At 36.4% G+C, this 22,857-nt stretch overlaps 1 protein-coding gene and 1 pseudogene across 19 annotated transcripts in view; one reads left to right on the top strand and one right to left on the bottom strand.

Moving 5' to 3' along the window:
* The window catches only part of BTRC (beta-transducin repeat containing E3 ubiquitin protein ligase), a 265,091-nt gene that overhangs the window by 188,550 nt on the left and 53,684 nt on the right, over window positions 1-22,857 (bottom strand). The window lies entirely within an intron of this gene.
* On the top strand, window positions 2,572-3,446 carry LOC143654182 (E3 ubiquitin-protein ligase RNF138 pseudogene; annotated as a pseudogene).

The raw sequence follows: 22,857 nt of genomic DNA, 5'->3' as shown, positions 1-22,857 counted from the left end.
TAAGTGTCTTGGAGAACGCCTATTTGGGTCTAATCTCTTTGGGGTGCGCTGCACTTCTTGGATCTGTAATTTTAGGTCTTTCATAAGAGTTGGGAAATTTTCAGTGATAATTTCTTCCATTAGTTTTTCTCCTCCTTTTCCCTTCTCTTCTCCTTCTGGGACACCCACAACACGTATATTTGTGCGGTTCATATTGTCCTTGAGTTCCCTGATACCCTGTTCAAATTTTTCCATTCTTTTCCCTATAGTTTCTGTTTCTTTTTGGAATTCAGATGTTCCATCCTCCAAATCACTAATTCTATCTTCTGTCTCTTTAAATCTATCATTGTAGCTATCCATTATTTTTTCTATGTTTGCTACTTTATCCTTCACTTCCATAAGTTCTGCGATTTGTTTTTTCAGTTTTTCTATTTCTTCTTTATGTTCAGCCCATGTCCTCTTCATGTCCTCCCTCAATTTATCGATTTCATTTTTGAAGAGGTTTTCCATTTCTGTTCGTATATTTAGCATTAGTTGTCTCAGCTCTTGTGTCTCATTTGAGCTATTGGTTTGTTCCTTTGACTGAGCCATATTCTCAATCTTTTGAGCGTGGACAGTTATCTTCTGCTGCTGGCGTCTGGGCATTTATTCAGATTTCTCTTGGTGTTGGACCCAGCAAGGTTGTAATATTTTTCTGTGAAATCTCTGGGTTCTGTTTTTCTTATCCTGCCCAGTAGGTGGCGCTCGTGGCACACGTTTGTCTGCGGGTCCCACCAGTAAAAGGTGCTGTGGGACCTTAAACTTTGGAAAACTCTCGCCGCTCTGGGGGTTTGCTAGCCGAAGCGGCTTGAGCCGGCCCGGGGTCCGAACGCAGGGAGGGTTGCTGGTCGCCGCAGCCTGGGAAAGAGCCCGTCCGAATTTCCTAGTCGGCCCTGGGCAACAAGCGTGGCGGGAGGGCGCCAGCGGCAGCGGCCCGCCCGAGAGAGTGCACGTTCCCCGGGAGTCACGGGGTCACCGTTCTCCGTGGCCTGGGGGTTTCCGATCCAATTCTCTCAGTTGGTCCGGGGGCTGCGCGTGGTGTGGGCGCCAGTCACCTTGGTTTCAGGGGACCACCTCTCCAATTCTCCCAGCCGGCCCGGGAAGGGGGAAGGGAGTAACTCCGGCCGCTTGCCACCCCGCCCGGTAAGGCCCGCGCGCCTCGGCGATCTCACCCGAGCTGCTTCTCTCAGCCAGCCAGCCGTTCCAGGATGGGGTACGCTGTCTTTTTTATCTCTGTTGTGGCTTTGGGCGCTTTCTGTATCGTTTCTACTCCCCTAGTAGGTGTCCTGGAGAAGAAACTAAGATCCGCGCGTCTTACTAAGCCGCCATCTTCCAGGAACTCTAGGTTTCTTTTTGAGTGATAAAAACATTCTAACAGTAGATATTATTATGGCTGCACAACTCTGTGAATACACTACAAACCACTCAACTGTACATTTTAAAAGGTGACATTACTTCTCAATAAAGTTATTTTTTTAAATGTAAACAATTTTTCAACATATAAAAAAATAATGCAAAAGTTGGGTTTATTCCAGAAATGCAAGCTTGGTTTAACATTCAAAAATTAAACAATATAATTAACAGCATTAACAGAATAAAGAAGGTAAATTATAATTATCTCATAGTTTGAAAAAAACTTGACAAAATTCAATACCCTATTAATTCAGAAGACAAATGCTTAGCAAACTACAAATAGAAAAGAACTTCCATAATCTGATAATCATCTACTAAAAAATCACAACAAACTTAATACTCAATGGCAAAATATTTAAAAGTTTCCCCCTTTGAAAGGAAATGGGTCAAGAATGTCTAATACCACTTGTTTTATTTTAATGGAGATTCTAGATAGTAGATTAAGGAAAGAAAAAGAAATAAAAGGTAGAATAAGTATTTAGGAAAAAGAAAACATAAAAATCATCATTTATTAGCAGACTACATGATTGTGTCCATGGAAAATTCAAAAGAATCTACAGCGGGCCATGGTGGCTCAGCAGGCAGATTTCTCGCCTGCCATGCTGGAGACCTGGGTTCAATTCCCGGTACCTCCCAACCTGCCCAGGTAAAAAAAAAACAAAAAGAATCTACAGATAAAATATTAGAATAAAATGCAGCAAGATCAGTGAATGCAAGATCAAAATACTGCATAAGTAAATATACTAGTTTCTATGTACTAGCAAACAGAAAATAAAGCTGAAAAAAACAATGCCATGTACTTAAGCATCAAAAACATTAAATACATAGGAATAAATCGAATGAAATATGTGCAAAGTTCTCTCTATTCAGAGAACTCCAATACATCACTGGAAGAAATTATAAAAGACCTAAATAAATGAAAAAGTATGTGATGTTTGTGGATTGTACCTCAAAAAGGTTGATTAAAAAATAAAAAAATAAAATTTTAATGCCTATCATGCACATTCTCTGATTTTCTACTACTTATAGGAGATATTAAAACTGCAAAGGTGCCGCCCCCTTCCTGGCGCGAGCCGCTTCCTGAAGCGTTTCCCGTCCCCCTCCGGGTTCGCGCAGGGAGTCGAGCCTCAGACCGCCACCGCCATCGCCTTGATCCCTCAACCCCCGCCATGGCCGAGGAGCTCTCCGCGGCCACCTCGTACACCGAAGATGATTTCTACTGCCCTGTCTGTCAGGAGGTCCTCAAAACGCCCGTGCGGACCGCGGCCTGTCAGCACGTTTTCTGTAGAAAGTGCTTCCTGACTGCAATGAGAGAAAGTGGAATACATTGTCCCCTCTGTCGTGGAAATGTGACTAGAAGAGAAAGAGCATGTCCTGAACGGGCCTCATGATATGAAAATATCATGAGGAAGTTTTCTGGTAGCTGCAGGTGCTGTGCAAAACAGATTAAATTCTATCGTATGAGACATCATTACAAATCTTGTAAGAAGTATCAGGATGAATATGGTGTTTCTTCTGTCATTCCAAACTTTCAGATCTCTCAAGATTCAATAGGGAACAGTAATAGGAGTGAAACGTCTACATCTGATAACACAGAAACTTATCAAGAGAATACAAGTTCTGGGCATCCCACCTTTAAGTGTCCCTTGTGTCAAGAAACAAATTTTACCAGACAGCGTTTATTGGATCACTGTAACAGCAATCACCTATTTCAGATAGTTCCTGTGACATGTCCTATTTGCGTGTCTCTTCCTTGGGGAGATCCTAGCCAGATTACTAGAAATTTCGTTAGTCATCTAAATCAAAGGCATCAGTTTGATTATGGAGAATTTGTGAACCTTCAGCTAGATGAGGAAACCCAATATCAAACTGCTGTTGAAGAATCTTTCCAAGTAAACATCTGAAGTCTATAGGTCTCTGCATCTTTGTACCTGCAAGTGCCATCTTTAAGGGGAGAATTACATAAAGTCATTTCAATAACTTGATGTGTATATTAATAAAAATAATTCAGTCTGTTTTAGTTTTTTAATTGAAAAATGTGGGCCATCTAACAGCTTCATTCTTGATAAATTAAAAAAATGAAAGTTAAATTAGCTTTAAAAGAATTAAAAAAAAGGATTATATTTTACCAATGTAATGGTGAAAAGGAAATCCCTGTTGTACTTTTCTTTTTTATGTTACATACTGAATTTTTCATTATTATGTTGCTTTTGAAATTTGGTACAATTTCTCACATTTACTTTATTGTACACTTGTAACACAGTAGCAAATTCTGAAAAATGTGATGATATAAACTTAAACAAATCTGAGCCAGTTATCAGAGTTGCAGAGTGCAAACGTGAAGTGTTAAATGAAACAATCCAAAGTAAACTTTTTATAAAACTGATTCTAGCTGAAGAATTCAGCTTTAAGAAAATTGTATTTATATAACTTTTAGTATTTTTAAAGACCAGTGAGATTTGTTTAATAAATTTAACTCTTTGAAAAATGAAAGCTCATTGTAAAGATGTTTTCTTTTTGGTGTTAGTAGGAAATATCGAGAAAAATTTCTTTCTTTGGTGGGCACTTGGTAATTTCAATCTTGTTCATTAGGCTAATTTGTAAACCCAAAACATGGTAAGCTGGATGACAGCTCTTTGGCCTCAGACCTTTTCAATAGCCAGTATTTCTGATTAGCTAAGATTAAACATTTATTATGTATTTTCAGTTGGTGATATTATATTCTATATATATTTAAGTGAGGGGTTTGGCTTCATTTCTCAGTTTAGAAATTCACTCAGTTAAAGATGTATATGTACATATACACACATATTTGCATGCAGTTTGTCAGGTTATATACAGAATTTCCATAAAGGATTTTTAAAATGAACAAGCAATATGGATTGGAGTGTTTATCTGATTTAAAATTTTGTGCATCACCCAATTTTTAGAAAAATAGTCATATGCTAAGTAGTCTAGTTGGGCTACTATTACTAACTTTATTGTGTTAACACACAAACATACACACAATACCTGTTTATATGGTGCTCATTGTTATTTTCAAAGATGATGTGTGACTATGAAGTAGTTAGATTCTTCCAGCCATTCTGTTTCATTACGTTTTAGTTTTAAAGCTGGGTTTGTTCTTAATATTCACGAGATTCATGAAGTACCTTGTACTAGAAGGTTCAAATCCCAGAATAAAGGATGAATAATGGATTCACTGACATTCCATACTGATTTACATTGTTTATGCTTTCTTTAAAATGAGTAAAAGAAGATAAAATCTCAGAAGTAGTTTGCTGCTAAATATATACATATATTGTATAAAAGGGTGTCTCTTGGTTTTGTTAAAACCCTTGTTGACTTTTCTACAATGAACATTTTTAACTTGATTTAATAAAAATGTTAATTTTGGAAGTGGAAAAAAAAAACTGCAAAGGTGAAAATTTATATTTTTAAAACAAGGTACATAAATGGAAATAAATACCTCAATTTAATATATAGTTCTAAAACAAAATATTTTAAGATATGCAGCTTTAAATGAACCAAAGGACTGTAAGCAGCCACCTTTCACAGGGTCCATCCAACCCCGCTGTTACGTTCTGATATATACCTCTCTTTGCTTAATGCTGGAGCACTAGGGACCCATTTATATTATGGGCATTGCTTCCTTCCTTTGGCCAAAGCATTGATGCAGAGAGTGAAAAGTGGACATCTGACTCAATCTGATTCAGATTCTCTGTTTTAGGAATTTGAAATTGAGCAGAGAGAAGCCTCAGTAAAGCACTTTATAATAAAGAGAGAAATTTTGGAATTGTGGAACAGTTATCTTTTGTCCTCTAAAAGCAGCAGCACTTGAAGATGAGAAAACTCATCTTCAAAGAAGGGATAAGGAAATAGAGGAAGGAAGGGAAATAAAGATCATGTAGTCCCAGAAAAGGCAAGATTTGAGGCAAGGTCCTAAAGGTGTTTCAGTGTCTGTCTTCAGTGACCTATATCTGAACCCTTACAGTTGTTGCTCATCTTGGGTAAGAGGGGAATGTTAGAATCTGTTACTTGAAATCAGAATTATAGAAATATAATTTTAAAATGCATGTTATACCCAAAGTAAACACCATGGGAAGCTAAATTTATTTAACAATGCCATCAGTACTCAATTTTTTGTTGTTGTTCTTTAATTTAAGCCTTCCAAAATGAAATTGGATTAGCTTCATGAGAGGTGATGGGGCCCTGCCTTAAAGGAGATTACAATCTAGTAGAAAAATGAGATTTAAAGGTTTAGCCACCACATATTAACATTTATAAACACCGGAAAACCCTACATAAATGAGAGTTAAAATTTAAAATGTAACTGGTTTGTTATCATTATTGTTAGACCATATGAACTCACACTATTCTTATAACCGCTGGATGCCTAGCCTATTGTTGTGTACATATTAGAGGTTCTAGAAATGCCTGGTGAATTATCAGGATAACTGAGAGGAGGTGTGACATTAACCCAGGACTTAAGAGGCCAGGTTCTGGTGCAGATTATTCTCAAACCAACTGTATGACCTATGAGCCTAGCTTCATCATTGAGAAAATGGAGTAGATTAAAAGATTTCTAACAATACTCTGCTGCAATAAAATTCCATAATACTGTGATTTAAGACTAATTATGTGATTTAAACCCACAACACTTCTAATGTGGATTTTTATAGTAATTATTAGTTTCATCACATGACTATTAGGTTGAAAATTCCTTTAAACCAGAAGGGGTGAAAACGGCTCCTGATGCTTACTTAGAATGGCTTAAATTCAAACATGGTTGCCTTCTAAAATAAATTTCATTCATTATCATTGGCTAAGCATTCAATTAGTCAAATATAACACTGATAAACTAGAATTGTGAGTAAACAAATGCTTTAAAATTCTAATAACTATTCATAAGCAGTAAATTATTCTTACTTGAATTTCTATGCTGTGTAGTGCAGGGTTACTAAGTACATAATTATACCAGAGTCGCCCAACTTCCAAAGGAGCCATTCCAGTGAATTGTGTAAATAATATGCCTTAAAAAACATAACCTCCTCACATATGAATTTAGATTTACCAGATATGGAGTAGCTGTGAACCTGTGAGACCAGAACACAGTCTTTAAAAGGCCTTCCTAATTATGAATTTACCAGAGAGACTAGAATGACCCAAAGCATATTAATACATACTTTTTTTCATAACTTTCTACAAAAACATTTTCACTATTCTGCTTCAGTAAAGAAAACAAAAGATCTTAAAAGTCACTGGCTTGACTTGACTATGAATATGACTGTTGAATATGAAAGAATAAAGAACAATTTTCTTTTTAAAAAAAATAACATGAAATATTCAACATTAGCAAGCAGGAGGGTATCATAATAATGCCTAGACGCTACATGTCTTCTATCCCCCCAAAAAATCATTTTTAATATTCACCCACAGGAAACAAATCAATTTAATAAACATTAAACATATTTATGCATATAACCAGGTAGTATCTATATTCTTCCTGTACACAATAAAAAGTAAAGACATTCATTTTATCACTGACAATTTCCCTTGCCAAACTATTAAAAATCACCTTATGCTAAGTCAAGAGAGTTTCGACATTTTCAAAAGTGCTCATTTACTCAGTAAAACTGTAATTACCTCCGGTTAGGTTGTGGAAACTCAATCTCCTGTACCCGTACTTAAACATCTTTTAAATCATGCTATTAAATTTTTTTTTGGTTATATTTGATAACACTGTATTAAATTCAAGTAAAATTCCATTGCAATAAGTTCCAAAGGACTGTACAAATTCTCTTATTGCCCTGGAACTGCATTAAATATTATTTGAAATAACTAGGCCACTAGCTGAGGCCCAGAAATTATTGGGTTACACAACAATTTTTGACGATTTGGGATTGACCTATACAAAAATTTCAAATGATCACGAAGGATTAGACTTCATGTATTTCTGAAGAGAGAGGGGAAGAGGAATGGGGGAGGAAGGAAGTAGGAAGGAAGCAAGCAAGGAAGGAAAGAAGCAAAATTAATGTGAGGGTAGGGAGGAGTGAAAAAATGGAGAAAGAAAAAGAAAAAAACTTCTTTGTAACTAGAGGAGAAAATATAAACTGAAGCCCTCTTCTATCTGAGGAAAGACATTTGCAACATTCTTCCCTCCCCCTCCCCACGGATTTACACATTCATTTACAGCAGTTTATCTGATTCAACAGAGGCTAGTGTGATGCTAATAATCCACATGTTAAGGCCAGATGGCTGCCATATGAGAGAGCAGCGCTCTTGTCCCCCATTTCCCAAGCAAAAGCAAAAAAAAGTCACAGAGTGAAATCCTTTGAGGAGGGAGAAAAAGACAAACCCTAATACTTAAGACTTCTGGATCATCCTGCTCCATTTTCTACAGATGTGTTTGCTCTAACAATGCGTTCAAACGGGAACTATCTGAAGTTTTCTTCTAAGGAGAGGGAAATTCCACTCATGAAAGGATCCCCTGACATCCAAAGGTATTTCAACGGACGCAAACCAAGAATCCCAGCTCTCTTGGGTTCTCCTTAATTTAACTTTCGTATAGGTGTAGAGAAAAGAAAATTTATTGCTCATTAGAAAGAGAATAAATGCTTACATAAATAAATAGAACCACATTCTGACTTCCTTGGTACTACAGACTAGCAGAGAGAAAAAACTCATTTTCAGCAGTTTACTTCACTATTTGCAACTCTCTGACTGGCAGCTGTAATATATAAAATAATTATTTCAAGGGCAGGCCATGGTGGCTCAGCAGGCAAGAATGCTTGCCTGCCATGCCAGAGGACCCAGGTTTGATTCCCGGTGCCTGCCCATGTAAAACAAACAAACAAAATAATAATAATAATAATAATAATTTCAAGACACCAAGTGTCACCCTCTTTGGTAAGTAACAAAAATAAACAGTATCTACCTCTAGCCTCCCTAGTTCATGGAATATAGCAAGAGATCAGGTTTATTGGCTATCTGATGCTCTGATATGTTGTGAGGGCATTTTGTGATGTTGTGGATATTCTGTAGGTTAGATAAGAAATTCTCCTTCCTCTCAGGACATCATCAGCAAAGAGTTACAAATTCACAAGAAGGATCCAACATGAACATTTCTGAAGCAAGTGAAATGTGGCAAGAAATTATGAAATAAGGAATGATGAATATATCTAACAATTTTTTTTCTTTCAGGAAAATAAAGTGCCTGATCTTCCAATCCAATTTATCATAAACCAAGACGAAAACATAATCTCAAATGCACAACCTAATGACTTTGCCCACTTTTGGATACTGATCTAAAAATCAGCGCATCAGATTTTAACATAAAATGTTTTTACAGATTTACAAACTAGCTTAAAAACTTCTGTTCCAAGAGAGAAGAAAGGGAGACTCAAATCCATCCACTGTTAAATTCCAATGGTGCAATGATACCTGGGCACAGTGGGATAAAGGAACTAACAGTCAACTTTGATTTTCAAACTCCTTTACAAAAGGCTAGCTAACTTGTTAAGAGAATCTTTGAACTGTTGGTTAGATATTCAAACCATTTAACAGCCTAAACTGTCCAACATAAACCACAGGAGCCATACACAACCTAATAGGATTAAATAAAGAGCAGAGAGGAATGAGTTTTTTTTACAGATCCTGCAGAAAAATCACTCTAATTCTCTTGTCCTCCTCTCATCTTTTCTGCTTTTTAAAAAGTAGGTTTTTTCCCCTATGCCTATATGAAAGGACAGCATTTGGACAGCCAGGCAAAACTGAACAATGTTTAAAGTGAAGAGGTCATTTATGAAAATAAACCTACATTTAAGCAAATTAGCACTAATGTTTGGATTATGACTAAAAATATCCTTCAACGGATTACTTTAAAACACTGTTCTTATGGTCAGTCAATATTATCTCTTACAACTCACTTAGGTTCTCAACACAGCTTTCAACTACAACTCAAGCATATTAAATATAAAGAGCAAACAGGAAATGGCACTAGTGTAGACCACTCATATTCTGGTAGGTTCTATTTTTTGTAGTTAAAGGAGGATGGAAATAAGTGAATTTCAACACCCATGGTTTTTAGAAAAAGTCTTCAGCTTTATACATATGCAGTCTTGCAGAACTCCATCTTCTTCCACCTCATCTGTAATACAAACAGCTTTTAAACCCCTTTAATACATTGTTACTGGGTTACTTCTTTTACACAGCACCTATCAAGCAGCAATCAATACTCTAATACACAGATACCAATTCCATTAACACAAAAACCTGTGCAAGCAGCCAGATGATGAACAAAGAGCTTGGCTTTCATCAGGTTTATTCCTAACATATCTCCACTCCACTGGCATAAAATATTTTACTATGATGGGGCAAGTTGGAGTTGGGAAAGAAATAATGACATTTAAGTAACAATTAAGAACCTTTGATTACAGAGAAAGTTTGTAAAATATAGCTAAAGTTAAATTTCTTCACACCTACAGGGTGCTTATCATTCTCATCAAATCCATCTGTTCACATGCATGCAATCATAATACTGCACTGGATGCTTTACAAACTGCCACAACATTGGATTTTTCTGTTGTAGTTCAATACTTATGATTAAAATGACACAGAAAAAACATATGGAAAAGAGTATAAATTAAGCACTGGATGAGAAATGGAGATTTGTCAATAAAAATATATATTTTTTAAATATTACCAATAACAAAATTTATCTTCAATTTCTAAATTTGCAACCCCCCAAAAAATCTTTATTCACAAGCTTTTCATATAGTTATTACATTTATCTTTCCTTCATACTTTCATCATGCTCTGAGGCAATAAAATTGAGCCGAAATATAATTAGAAAGGACATATCTAATTATATGTATATGGCTATACATAGTGGTACTAGCAACTTGTGGTACCAGAGGGATTTAATTTTTACCAAAAACCAATTATCCCTGTCTTTTCTTACACTATTTACTTTCAATGGACTAAAGCTAAATACATCCTTTCTAGACCAGCTTTAATCATTTTCACAACTATGGTTGCTATGACAACAGGATGCAGCTTCTCTGGTGCTGTTTTCATTTTCCCTATTTGAGTTGTCATAACAACACAATCACTCTGCCTTTCTCCAAGATGTAACAACTTTATTTTAGGATTGTTTTTGTAAGGACACTGGAGTTCCCCAGGAAGAAAGCAAATAATAGAATCTGTATTAGAGCTTTATTTCAATAATTTATATAATACCTAATTTTAAAAATTGTTGGTAGACTCTAACACAGACTTGCATGACACAAATCATTTATTGAAATCTGAACACTCTCACCATTAGTAGTGATTGATTTTGTACAACTCCCCCAAACAAAAGCAGCAATATCATCACGAGCATAGCTGTGGGAAAGTATCCACTGATACCTGTCCCAAGTAGAATAATTAAGAATGAATATACCGTGGCTTCTATTAGAGTTGAAGTTGAACAAACTTTTATTGAGAAAAAGAATGAATATAATTCTCTACCATATACCTTGCTGTAGTAATCCAACATCACTTGTTAGGATTACCATGGCTTAGAATAGTGGGCTTTGTACTGGCTAAATTCAATTTTAAAAAATTTTTCCACAGGAGTAGAATTCTGCAGAAATTCATAAAGTTCAAATACTTTTATAGTATAATTGAGTATTTATAAAAACTCACATTCATGGAAAGTATCCAAAAAAACACATTTCTAAGTAAATTTGCAGTATAAAATAAAATATTTTGGCTAATGGATCACCATATTCATTACTAGGACTGTCATATTGGGACATGTGAGCCGAGAAAGTGTATTTTAAAAACTTCTCAACTGCTACAACCCTTTGTGTACAAATATTTGCAATAACAGGACTTTATTTATATATACAAAGTTATCTTTATTTAATAGTTTAAATTGCTAAATTCAGATCCCTTAGACTGATCAGCCGACAGACACATTAAAAATTTCTTTCATAGTTAAAATACCCATAAATGTACATACATATTTATCGCTGAGAACGAAAAAATTGACCTGGTATTTAAAGATAAGAATGAAGCCAACTGGGTTGGGATTAAGGTAATTCAGAATATAGGGGTAAGGAAGACATTGTCTGTATTTTAGAAATTCACCTACTCTTTGAGACCAAAGGAAGAAAGGTTTCTTTTGTCCAGAACCTAAATTTTCTGTAGCATATAATCTAACTCAACCTGTCTGGATGGATCATTTAAACAATCCAAACACAGGGAGCCCAGAATAAGAATGAGAGCATTTAATCCTGTGTAGCTTAATATAATGCCTGGATACATCCCAGAATATATTAAGCGGATAATAAAAAAATACTGGTAATGTCCCTTGAGGGATGGGAGAGAAAATATGGAACTATTAAACTATCATGGAGGAAACCCCAGATACTGTGCCAAACAGTAAGGACCACCCAAATCAATAAGCCAAGCCCTTGATCTTGAGGCTTGCTATTGTGAAGTTTATGTATGTAGTGGAGAAGCTTAGCCTACCTATAGGTATGCCTAAGAGTTACTGCAGGAGGGCCTCTTTTGTTGCTTAGATACGGCCTCTCTCTCTCTCTCTCTCTCTCTCTCAGCCCAACACTGCAAATGAAAGCATTGCTCTCCCCTCTATGTGGGATTTGACATCCAGGGGTGAAAGTCTTCCTGGCAGTGTGGGAGATGACTCCAAGGGATGAGTCTAGCCCAGGCACCAAGGGATCAAAAATGCCACGCTGACAAAAAGAGGGAAAAGAAGTATAACAAATAAGGTATCAGTGGCTGAGAGAGTTCGAATAGAGTTGAGAGGCTACACTGGAGGTCACTTTTACACATGCTTCAGTTAGACATTGCTACCTATCCTAACTTGCCAAATCCCAACCAAGACCATTCCTGCCAATCCTAAAAAAATTTCTAGGGTACTTTATGAGATTCTACAAAGTTTCCAAGTACTAGGTAACTTTCCAGAAACCTACAGCCTCCAGATGGGTCCCTGGACCAAATAAGTCCTGAAATGGAGAGGGGCCAACCTTTTTAGAACATCAACTAGTTCCATCCCCCTATCCCATATTATCGACAGCCCCTTCCAACATGAAAAATTTAGAATGGGTATAGCTCAAATAGCACTAAGAAGTGGGGGGAAAATCAAAGGTAATGGTGGAGTTATACAGAGAAGATGGGGTTTAACAAATGAGTAGGAGTGATGAACCATTATACTGATATCTCTTATAGCCTCCAGTACCTTAGAGCAGCTAGAAATAAAAACCTAAAAGTATGGGATTGTAACCCATACAAACTCTGAAATCTGTTCTACAACTAATTGTTGTGATGTACTTTGAAATTAATTGCCTTTATGTATATATGTTATTTAAAGAGGAGGAGGAATATAACAGAGAAGATAAGATTTAATAAATGAATATGACTGCTGAACCATTATATTGATATTTCTGTTGGTCTCCAGTGTCTTGGAGCAGCTAGAAGAAAAAATGAAAAACTGTGGAACTATAACCCATGCCAAACTTTTTTTTTTTTTTTAACATGGGCAGGCACCAGGAATCGAACCCGGGTCCTCTGGCATTTGCAGGCAAGCATTCTTGCCTGCTGAGCCACTGTGGCCCGCCCCCCATGCCAAACTTTTAAAATCTGTTTTATAAGTATTTGTTAAAATGTACTTGGAAATTTATTGCTTTTTTTGTATATATGTTATATTTCACAATTTTAAAAATGTTAAAAATAGTAAAATAAAAATAAAAAATGGAAATATTACTACTATTTGAAGAAATACATGCAAATGTTACTAAATTTCCCATAAGCTCCCCACAGGAATGTAAAAGATTATTTATAATATTGTAGTATTTTTTACAAGATAGAACTAATTTTCACATATTAATGTAACAAGATACTTTAATGTTAATCACAGCCAAGATAACTTAATAAATTCTGTTGTACGCAATGAACTGAAAAGTATGATTAATTTAACCAAACCTGAAGATTAAAGGAAAATTTTAAAGTCTTTCATAGCATGACCATTTCTTTTTTAATTCTTCTGTTTTAAAACAAAACATTCTACTACTTTTCCAAATTCTGAAAAATAAATTTAACAATTTGTATTCTGCCTATTTTTTTTAAAGGACTGCAGAGGAAATAGTTTGAGAATGTTAGGAGCAAAAATAATTGATTACTCGATCAAGATCTTTTTCTGTAAAATCCCTTCCAATACTAGAAAATGAGCAATTCCAAGCCAATGTCAATAAAGCAGCTGGAGTAAAGGACAGCTACACTACTTACAAGAGGGGTCGAGGGAGGAGGAACAGCAGAAGGGACGATGTCGGAAAGAAAATGGGAAAGACTAGGAAGAAACAGATTTCAGTCCTAGTTAGTCTGATTAGTCTGTTTCCCTCACATAAAAATTAAACTAGGCTAAAATAGTTTACAAATATACCCATCTCTCTCTAGCCCTGCTTTCTTCTTTTCTTGGTTTGTTGTACTAGGAATTCCCAGGAAAATCCCCCTTTGTGAGACCTAAACTCCCCAAGCAAACACTACTTTGCAAGAAGTTTTTTACCCTTTGGTTACCATAATGACTTCTAAATTTGTTGAAGCTGGTAGGTCCTGGTCTGTAATCAAGGTGATGCACTTTCATTATAGTACAATTATGTGAACTTACATGCTAATGGTGTTGGAATCATAAAATGGGAGACTGGTTTTTTCGGGATGACCCTTAGCAGGGCTGGTGAAGTATTTGTGTGTGTGTAGCCTACCATTCTTGGTAACTGCTATGATTCATCAAGAATACCTCTCAAAAGAGCCTCTGGCCTACTCTCCAGAACAGACCTGTACTACTGCTGTTACCCCTGCTGGAACTTAACTGGTGGAATTGCTATTCCTGCCCTTGATCTGACATGTCTAGCCATGTACTCCAAAGGGATTTGCAGGCTATAGAGACAAGCTCCCACCACTCTTCTTAAGAATGTGCTTTACTGTGCAGACAGTAACATCTTAATATTCTCTCAACAGTATCAAGTGTCCCATACCGTTGCCAGGGGTCAATGATGTAAGGATAACAGTTGGGAATGTTTGGGTTGTTTGGGTTTTGGGTTTTTTTTTTTTTTTTTTTTTTGAATAATAAAAACATTCTAAAATCGAAAAAAAAGAATGTGCTTTACTCTGTCCAGAGTGGTAAGAATTTTAACCCTTACCCTGTTGGCTCGGGCCTTCCTTATTTCTCCCATCTGTTCCTAGGGTGAGAGCTATTTGCATCTGTTTTACTCACTAGTGAATCTGTGATCTTGTGTATTTGAAGGGTGGAGGATGGGAGGGAAGAACCTGTTTTGAATTTTATCTTCTTTTTTTCTCTTTTTAATTTTACATTTGATATTAGATAATTGAGTCTTTAACCAAACAAAAGCCCTTATCTAAGGAATAAACTAATATTTCTAGCGGAAGCAAAGAGAAATCCTCAAACCAGGGCAGCTACATGCTGCAAAAAAAAGGGTACTTTTTCAGTGATTTTAGGGGTAAGAATTCCATGTACACATAAAAGATCTGTAGGTCTTCTAACTCTCCAAGATACAAAATAGTGATTTATAAAGATTCTATATATTGACCACTGACAATAGGACCTGAATATATACAATTTCCAAAATTTATTTTTGAAAATAATTTTATTGCTATTTGAACAATTCTGAATATCTTTTCCAGTTGAAAAAGTATATTAACATAAATAATAAATTGCCAAAGAACACTTGCATTTCAACAAAAAAAATTAAAAAGATACATTCAATCACAGATCTCCACCTTTAGCTGTACAAAAATGATAAATTCTTCCAAATAGAACTGAGATCGAAATATTTCTTTTTCCAGCTGTTGTGGATTAAATCATGTCCCCCCCCAAAAGACATGTTCAAGTCTTAATCTGTGTTCCTGTGGAAGTGAACCCATTTGGAAATAGGAACTTTGAAGATGATCTTATTAGTTAATGTGGCCAAACTGAATGATGGGCCTTAATCCAATATGGATGAAATCCTTACAAGCAAAGGAAACTGAATGCGGAAGTAGAAGTCAATGGAAATCAGAGAAGCCCCAGAAACGAGAAGAGATCACCCTGTGACTGAGGACTGCTGAAACACTACACACTCCAGGAGTAAGCAAGCCAAGCTGATAACTTGATATCGAACTTCTAACCTCCAAAACTGTCAGACAATAAATTCCTGTTGTTTAAGCCAACTGGTGTGTGGTATCTGTCAAAGAGGCCCTAGCAAACTAAGACACCGTTTAAACAATATATGCATTCTATAGTCTATAATTTAGATAGTTACTAAAGACTTGGATAAGAGGTCCTGGGTATGGATTCCTGAGCATATAATTAGTTTTTCAGGGGCATAATATCTAGTATAAGAAGTCTGAATTATTCTGATTATGCTTGCTCTAAGGATTAAAGAGTTTTCTCATTTAGGTGACTTCCAATGATAAATCAAATTTGAAGAGGATCTGAGAAAAAGCAAACAAATCAATTCTTCCACAATGCATCCTTGTGCTAAACCAGTTGGGTTCCAAAGCGGGGTATGCATACTCTAGGAAGTAGGCAGGATGATCCTTTAAGGTCAGGGGAAAAAACCTTAGAATTTCTAATCAAATTTTTTTAATTAGTCTTTTCTAATTTTTTAAAATATAGATTGACACTGATTCCCTCATAGAGTTTGATGTTAGATGGTCACATGTCACTTATGAACCAGTGTTCTGATGGAAGACTGGGAGATCCACAACACAAAGAAGGTTGACAGTGGTGCCCTACTTTATTCATCCTCTTTCAGCATATCCAAGTCTTTGTAGTATGTCCAGTTAAGTGGATATAAGAATATTATCTAGCTTTAAATAAACTAAATGTCATAAAACACTTAAGTGGCCTAAAAAGATTCTCATCAGAGAAACTAAAAAGATAATAATACAAACAGAAGCAGGTAGCCAAAAAACTGACCCTTCTCTAGCTCTTTGCACAAGCTCTTTGTTAATCACTTTACAAGGTAAGAACAATATTGAACTAATCATACATAAAAAGGTGAGCTAAAGACATTATTAAAACAACTATTTAAAGTATGAATTTATATTTGCTACTTATATATATTATATATATACCCATAGTGTGTGTGTACATATATACACACACACACATATTTCCCGAAGTATACTGTACCTTGATATATTAGCTAATGATAATACTGCACATAGCATGTGAAGATTCTCAAAATCATTAGCCATTAGGGAAATGTAAATCAAAACCACAATGAAATACCATCTCACCCCCACTAGAATAGGTGCTATTAAAAAAAAAAACCACATACACACACAAACAGAAAATAGCAAGTGTTTAAGAGGATGTGGAGAAATGGAAACACTCATACATTATAGGTGGGAATGTAAAATGGTGCAGCCACTGTGGAAACAGTTTGCCATTCCTCAGAAAGTACAGAATTACCCTAAGATCCAGCAATTCAACTTCCAGGTACAAACTCAAAATAATTTAAAACTGAGACTCAAACAGATGTTTATATACAAGCGTTCATAGCAGCATTATTCACAACTGCACAGAGGTAGAAGCAATCCAAGTATCCATCCAACAAATGAATAGATAAACAAAATATGGTATATACATACAATGAACTCAGCTATAAAAAGGAATGACATTCTGATACATGCTACAACATGGATGAACTTTAAAGACACCATGTTCACTGAAATAAGCCAGATGCAAAAGCAGAAATACTGTATGGTCACTGATATGAAATAATTAGAATAAGTAAATTCACAGAGTAAAAAACTAGAATATAGGTTATCAGGAGCCACAGTGGGGGTAGGGAATAGGGAATTATTGCTTAATTGATACAGAGTTTCTGTTTGGACTGATAAAGTTTTGGTAGTAGATGGCAGTGATGGTAGCACAACATTGTAAATGGCATCAGTGCCACTGAATTATATATCTGAATGTTGTTAAAATTTACCCACATTCAGGGTTAAATCCTCAAGGAAATTTGAAGTTGTATACACAACTAAATAAAGAAAATACATTAAGGGGGAAATTTTAAGTTGTATATATACTACCAGAACAAAAAACTTAAAAACCTGTAGAAGTGTATAATACAGAGTGACTCCTAATGTAAACTAAGAACTACAGTAAGTAGTATAATTGCAATAATACTGTTCCATCAATTATAAAGGGTACCACACTAATGCAAAATGTTAATAATAGGAAAAACTGTGTATATGGCAATATGGGAACTCAGTATTGCATGTTTTTTCTGCAAACTTAAGGAATTTAATGCTTCTTCCTCTCCTTTTGAACAAAAGAGACACAGATGGGTGCTGTATGGGGATGGGAGGTGGAGAAAGAAAGAATGATTGGCCCACCACCTTCTCTTTCCTGTTTACCAAGATGATGTAATCTACAATAGGAGAGGTAAATATGTTCCACCATCTCATCCCCACAACCTTCCAAAAGGATGGGGTGCAAAAGAAGGCTGCATGAGATCAATGGAAGAAAGGTTATTTGATCTGGAACTGAAATTTTTTGTAGTGCATAATCTAATTCAACTATCTGTATAGTTCATTTGAACAACTGAAACAGAGCACAGCATGAGAAAGAGATCCTTTGATCCTGTATAGATTACGGTAATGCCTGGAAGCACCCTAAAGTATATTAACCAGATAATCAAAAAATATTGGCAAAGTCCCCTGAGAGAGGGGAGAAAGACTAATATGGAACTATTAAACCTTATCATCAGGGAATCCCCTGATACTGTGTCAAACATTAGGGACACCCAAATCAATAGGCCATGCCCTTGATCACGAGGCTTACTCTTGTGAAACTTAGGCAGGTAGCATGAAAGCTTAAATTACCTATAGGCATGCCTAAGAGTTACTTCTGGAGGACCTCTGTTGTTGCTAAGATGTGGTTTCAGTCTCTCTAAGCCCAACTCTGCAAGTGAAATCATTGCCCTCCTCCCTACGTGGGATATGACATCCAAGGGTGAAAGTATTCCTGACGACGTGGGAGAGGACTTCCAGGGATGAATCCAGACCTGGCCCTGTGGGATCAACAATTATATCCTGACCAAATAGAGGGCAAAGAAGTATAATTAATAAAGTATCAGTGGCAGAGAGAGTTCAAATAGAGTCGAGAGGTTACTCCAGAGGTTGCTCTTATGCAAGCTTCAGGTAGACCTTGCTATCTATCATAACTTGCCAACCTCCAACTAGTACCATTCCAGTCAATCTTAAAGAACACCGTGGGCAATTTATAAGATTCCACAAGGGTTCCAGGCACTAAAGTAACTTGCCAGAAACCTACAAACTCCAGATGGGTCCCTGGTCCAGTTAAATCCTGAAACATAGCCTAGTCTCTTCAGAACATTAGATAGTACCATTTCCCTACCCCATATTAGTGACAGACCCTTCCAATTTAAAAAATTCAGAATTGCCATAGCCCAAACAACCCCAATGAGAGGTATGGAAAGATCAAAGTGGAGTTATACATAGAAGATATGACTTAACAAATGAATATGAATGCCGAATCATTAAATAGATATCTCTTTTAGTCCCCAGTATTTTAGAGTAGCTAGAAGCAAAAACCTAAACTTGTGAAATTGTAACCCATGTCAAAGTCTGAATATGTTCTATAACTAATTGTGGTGCTGTGCTTGGAAATATACAGCTTTTTTGTATATATGTTATTGTTCACAAAAAAAAAAGAAGGAAAAAAAGTCGATTGTGGTGATAAAAAAGTATTTAAACCCTCTAGCCTTCTACATTCTGGAGCAGCTAGAAGGAAAAATATGAGAGGATCATATGGTAGCCCATGACAGACTCTGGGATCTGACATGTAACCCACCCACCGTTTGAGGAGTGATTTGAAAACTATTGCTTTTTTATTTCTTTGCTTTGTATATATATTATACTATACAATTAAAAAAGCTTAAAAAAAAAAAAGAAGGCTGCAGCTGGGCTCAATGAAACAGTAGTAAACAAAGCATGTCTGGCATGGGAAAAGGAGGGAAAGGTAAAGCCATTCAGGTGGTTAGTTACCATCCCTACTCTAAGCACAGTTCAAGCAATGATCTGATCGTTTTAAATGAAACAATGTAAGTGTTTTAAATGAAAGAAAGAAAGAAAGAAAAAAAAAACAGTCCATGCATACAATCTGTAAATTAACAAAAATACTTGGAATGGGTACTCAAAATTTATTCCTAATAGGTTATGTCATCAAGTTTGGAAGCCATTGTTCTAGATAGCAAACTTTGATTTTTTTTTAACTTAGCAAATTAAGGTAAATATCAATATTACCATTTTTGTAAAGAGTCTGAATCAGCTCCAACTTAAACTGATGAACAAGGAGGCCCTCTTTGTGAAGCCTGAACTAGAGAGCTGAAACCATGGCTAAGAAATAAAGGCAAATTTCACTTTGAAATTAATCATCACAGTCAACTCAGGGACAAGTGACTAACCTAAGAAACAAAACAACAAAAAAAAAAAAGAATTTTAAATAAAAATGGTACTATGTTTTAGTACTATAAATTCTATTTGCTAGTAAATTCCAAAGATGACAAATTTTATACATTCCAAAGTAATAAATTTCAAAAAAGTGCTTAGTTCTCCCACTTCGATATATTCGTTTGAAAACTGTTTTTCTTATAGAAAAATATGTTGCAAGGGCTTCAGATTACACCATTTTCCAAGCCTAATACAACTCCTTAATGGTTACAATATTTGAATCACAGACGAGATGCAGTTACCATATAGGGTAAATAGTAATCTCTTCATTCTAAGAGTTGTTTCAAAAGATAAATCAGATTGCATGCCATATCAGGAAATCCTGATTATATACAGACTAGTTTCAGGAAAAGTTCCTTAGGCAAAGTTCTTATAACTATAATTATCGAAAGTAAAATATGTAAAATATTAAGAGTCTAAATATGACAGAATCATTTATATTTACCCCTTTTCACACGAGCACTGAAATACACATTTGAATTACCCACAACCTTTGAAAGTATAAAATTAATCTGCTCAACTGATGTGGCCCCTTACAAAGAGCATTTGGAAGCTGCATGGAACAGGAACATAAGAAAGAAGAGAGTGTTAGATATAATAATTCTTTTTTTTAAACAAAATTAAAATTAAAAGGTTGTGGAAGGTGGCGAGATTCTGTTTTTTCATTCTCAAATTTGCTATGTTGCCATAAAAAATACATTAAAACTTCTTTATCAACAATTAACATATGGACATTAAAAATATTAGTAAACTATTTTTTATTTGCACTCTACAATGACTCCCTGAGGTAAGATAAGTAATTTACAAGATAAAAAATAGGGAACAAAAGTGACTTCACAAATACTTATTTGTTGCCTTCGATAGGATATACTGAAGGGCAAATGACAAAACTTTACCCTCATAGAATTTATTTCCTAACATAAATAACAAACAATTGGGGGGGGAGAGTTTGCTTTAGATAGGGGGTCAGTGAAACTTCCCTAAGGAGTGACATTTGAAGTGAGATACAAAGGATATAAGGAGGAGTCAAGCAAAAAGTCAGGGTTACAGAGAACAAATGAAAAGTGCTTACACCAGGCAAGAGTTCAGCAAAAGGCCAGTGTAACTAGACTATAATTGAAGAGTGGGAATACTGACATGACATAGTCAAAGCTGAAAGCAGGAAAAGACCTGATCTACCTGGCAGAACAACAAAGTCTTACCATGCTCGGCATAAATGCAAAGGAAAAATACTGAAAAGTTTTAAATTTAGATTTTTGAAAGATCACTCTGGCTGTTGGGTAGAATTTGGAATTAACAGGGAGACTTATTGTATTTGTCCATATGATAAATTACAGTAACTAGCTGATGATAGTAGAAATACAGAAATGAATTTGAGATGCATTTTATAGGTAGAGCAGATAGGATCTGATGATGGATTGGCTATTGGGGTAAGGTAAAGTGAAGAGTCAAAGATGTTGCCAGATTTGGGGCTTCTGCAACGGGGTAAATATGGTGCCGTTTATAGGGATGGAAAGACCAGCAAAAATCGAGGTTTCATTTTTAAATTAAGATTTTTTTTTTTTTGGCTATATTCAGTCTGAAATAACTATGCAACATTCAGGTGAATACATAAATCCAGAGGTCAGACAAGAAGGAAGAGCTGGAGATTAGTGGAACATTAGGCATCACCAGCACACAGAGCGTATTTCAAAGCAAAGACAGACGAAATCACTAGGAGCAAAGTACAAACAGAAAACAGAGGACCAACAACTAAAAAACTCCAACAAACAGAAGATGTGTCCAAGGGTCAAATGCTTAAGTCATCTGACTCCAAATGCTCCTCATAATTATACCTTAGTGTCTCTTAACATTAAAAAAAAAAAAAAAAAAGACTTTCGGGTCAAGATGGTGGCTTAACAACGTGCGTGTTTTAGTTCGTCCTCCAGAACAACTACTAAATAACCAGAAACAGTACAGAACAGCTCCTGGGGCCACGTCAGTGACCAGACACACAGCGTACCCCAGTCTGGACCAGCTGGACTGGCTGCGAACACCCCCCAGAACCGTGAGTTCCCAAAGCTGTGGCGGCCAGCACCCCTCCTCCACAGGCCGCTTCCCAGAGGGGAAAGGAAAGGACTTTACCAAGAACATGGACTGGGTACAATCAAACGCCAAGTGTGGAACTAATTAACAAATTCTGACTACTAAAAATAGGCCCCCAGTTTAGGTGAACCTGATCAAGGGAGAGGTTGCTCATTTTTGCCCTGGCGCCAAGGGGGCAGGGCTGACGGAAAAAGGGGGGAAAAAAAAGAAGGAAACAGAGGTTTTTGTGGCTGTGTATCTACAAAGGCTTAACTGCCTCTGGATACAGCAGCAGGACTTTTCAGGCTGCAACTGCCCCAGGCATAGACAGAAGTGAGCTCTTTTGGGGCTTATCTGGAGCTTGTGCCTTCCCCAGGGGAGGGGTGAAGCCCAACTCAGGTGGAATCCCTCCATCAAGGAATTCAGACACCAGGGCTTGGTAATTTGAAGCCATTAAAACCAGCCTACAACCTCTCCTCTGTCTCCACCACGCCCCCAGCAGGGAGAGTCTGTCAAAGTTAAAGGCACCGCATCATCCTATGCTAGTCAGACAAGTGCCACACAAAGGGCAGGATGAGAAAAACAGAGTCCAGAGACTTCACAGGAAAGTCTTTCAACCTGCTGGGTCTCACCCTCAGGGAAAACCAACGCAGGTGACTCTTTCCTCCTGATAGGCCAGTTTGGTCTGGGAAAATCTGGCTGGGGTCTATAATATCTAAGTAGACCCCCCCAAGTGTGTGTGGGGGGGGAGGCACCATACAAGCAGGGCAAGAAACAAGAAAACAAGAACTGAAAAATTCTCCTCTGTTAAAC

Source organism: Tamandua tetradactyla, chromosome 13, assembly GCF_023851605.1.
Source record: "Tamandua tetradactyla isolate mTamTet1 chromosome 13, mTamTet1.pri, whole genome shotgun sequence".
In the NCBI taxonomy this organism is placed as follows: Eukaryota; Metazoa; Chordata; class Mammalia; order Pilosa; family Myrmecophagidae; genus Tamandua; species Tamandua tetradactyla.
Note: the sequence above shows the minus strand (reverse complement) of the source record. Positions and strands in the feature narration are given on the sequence as shown.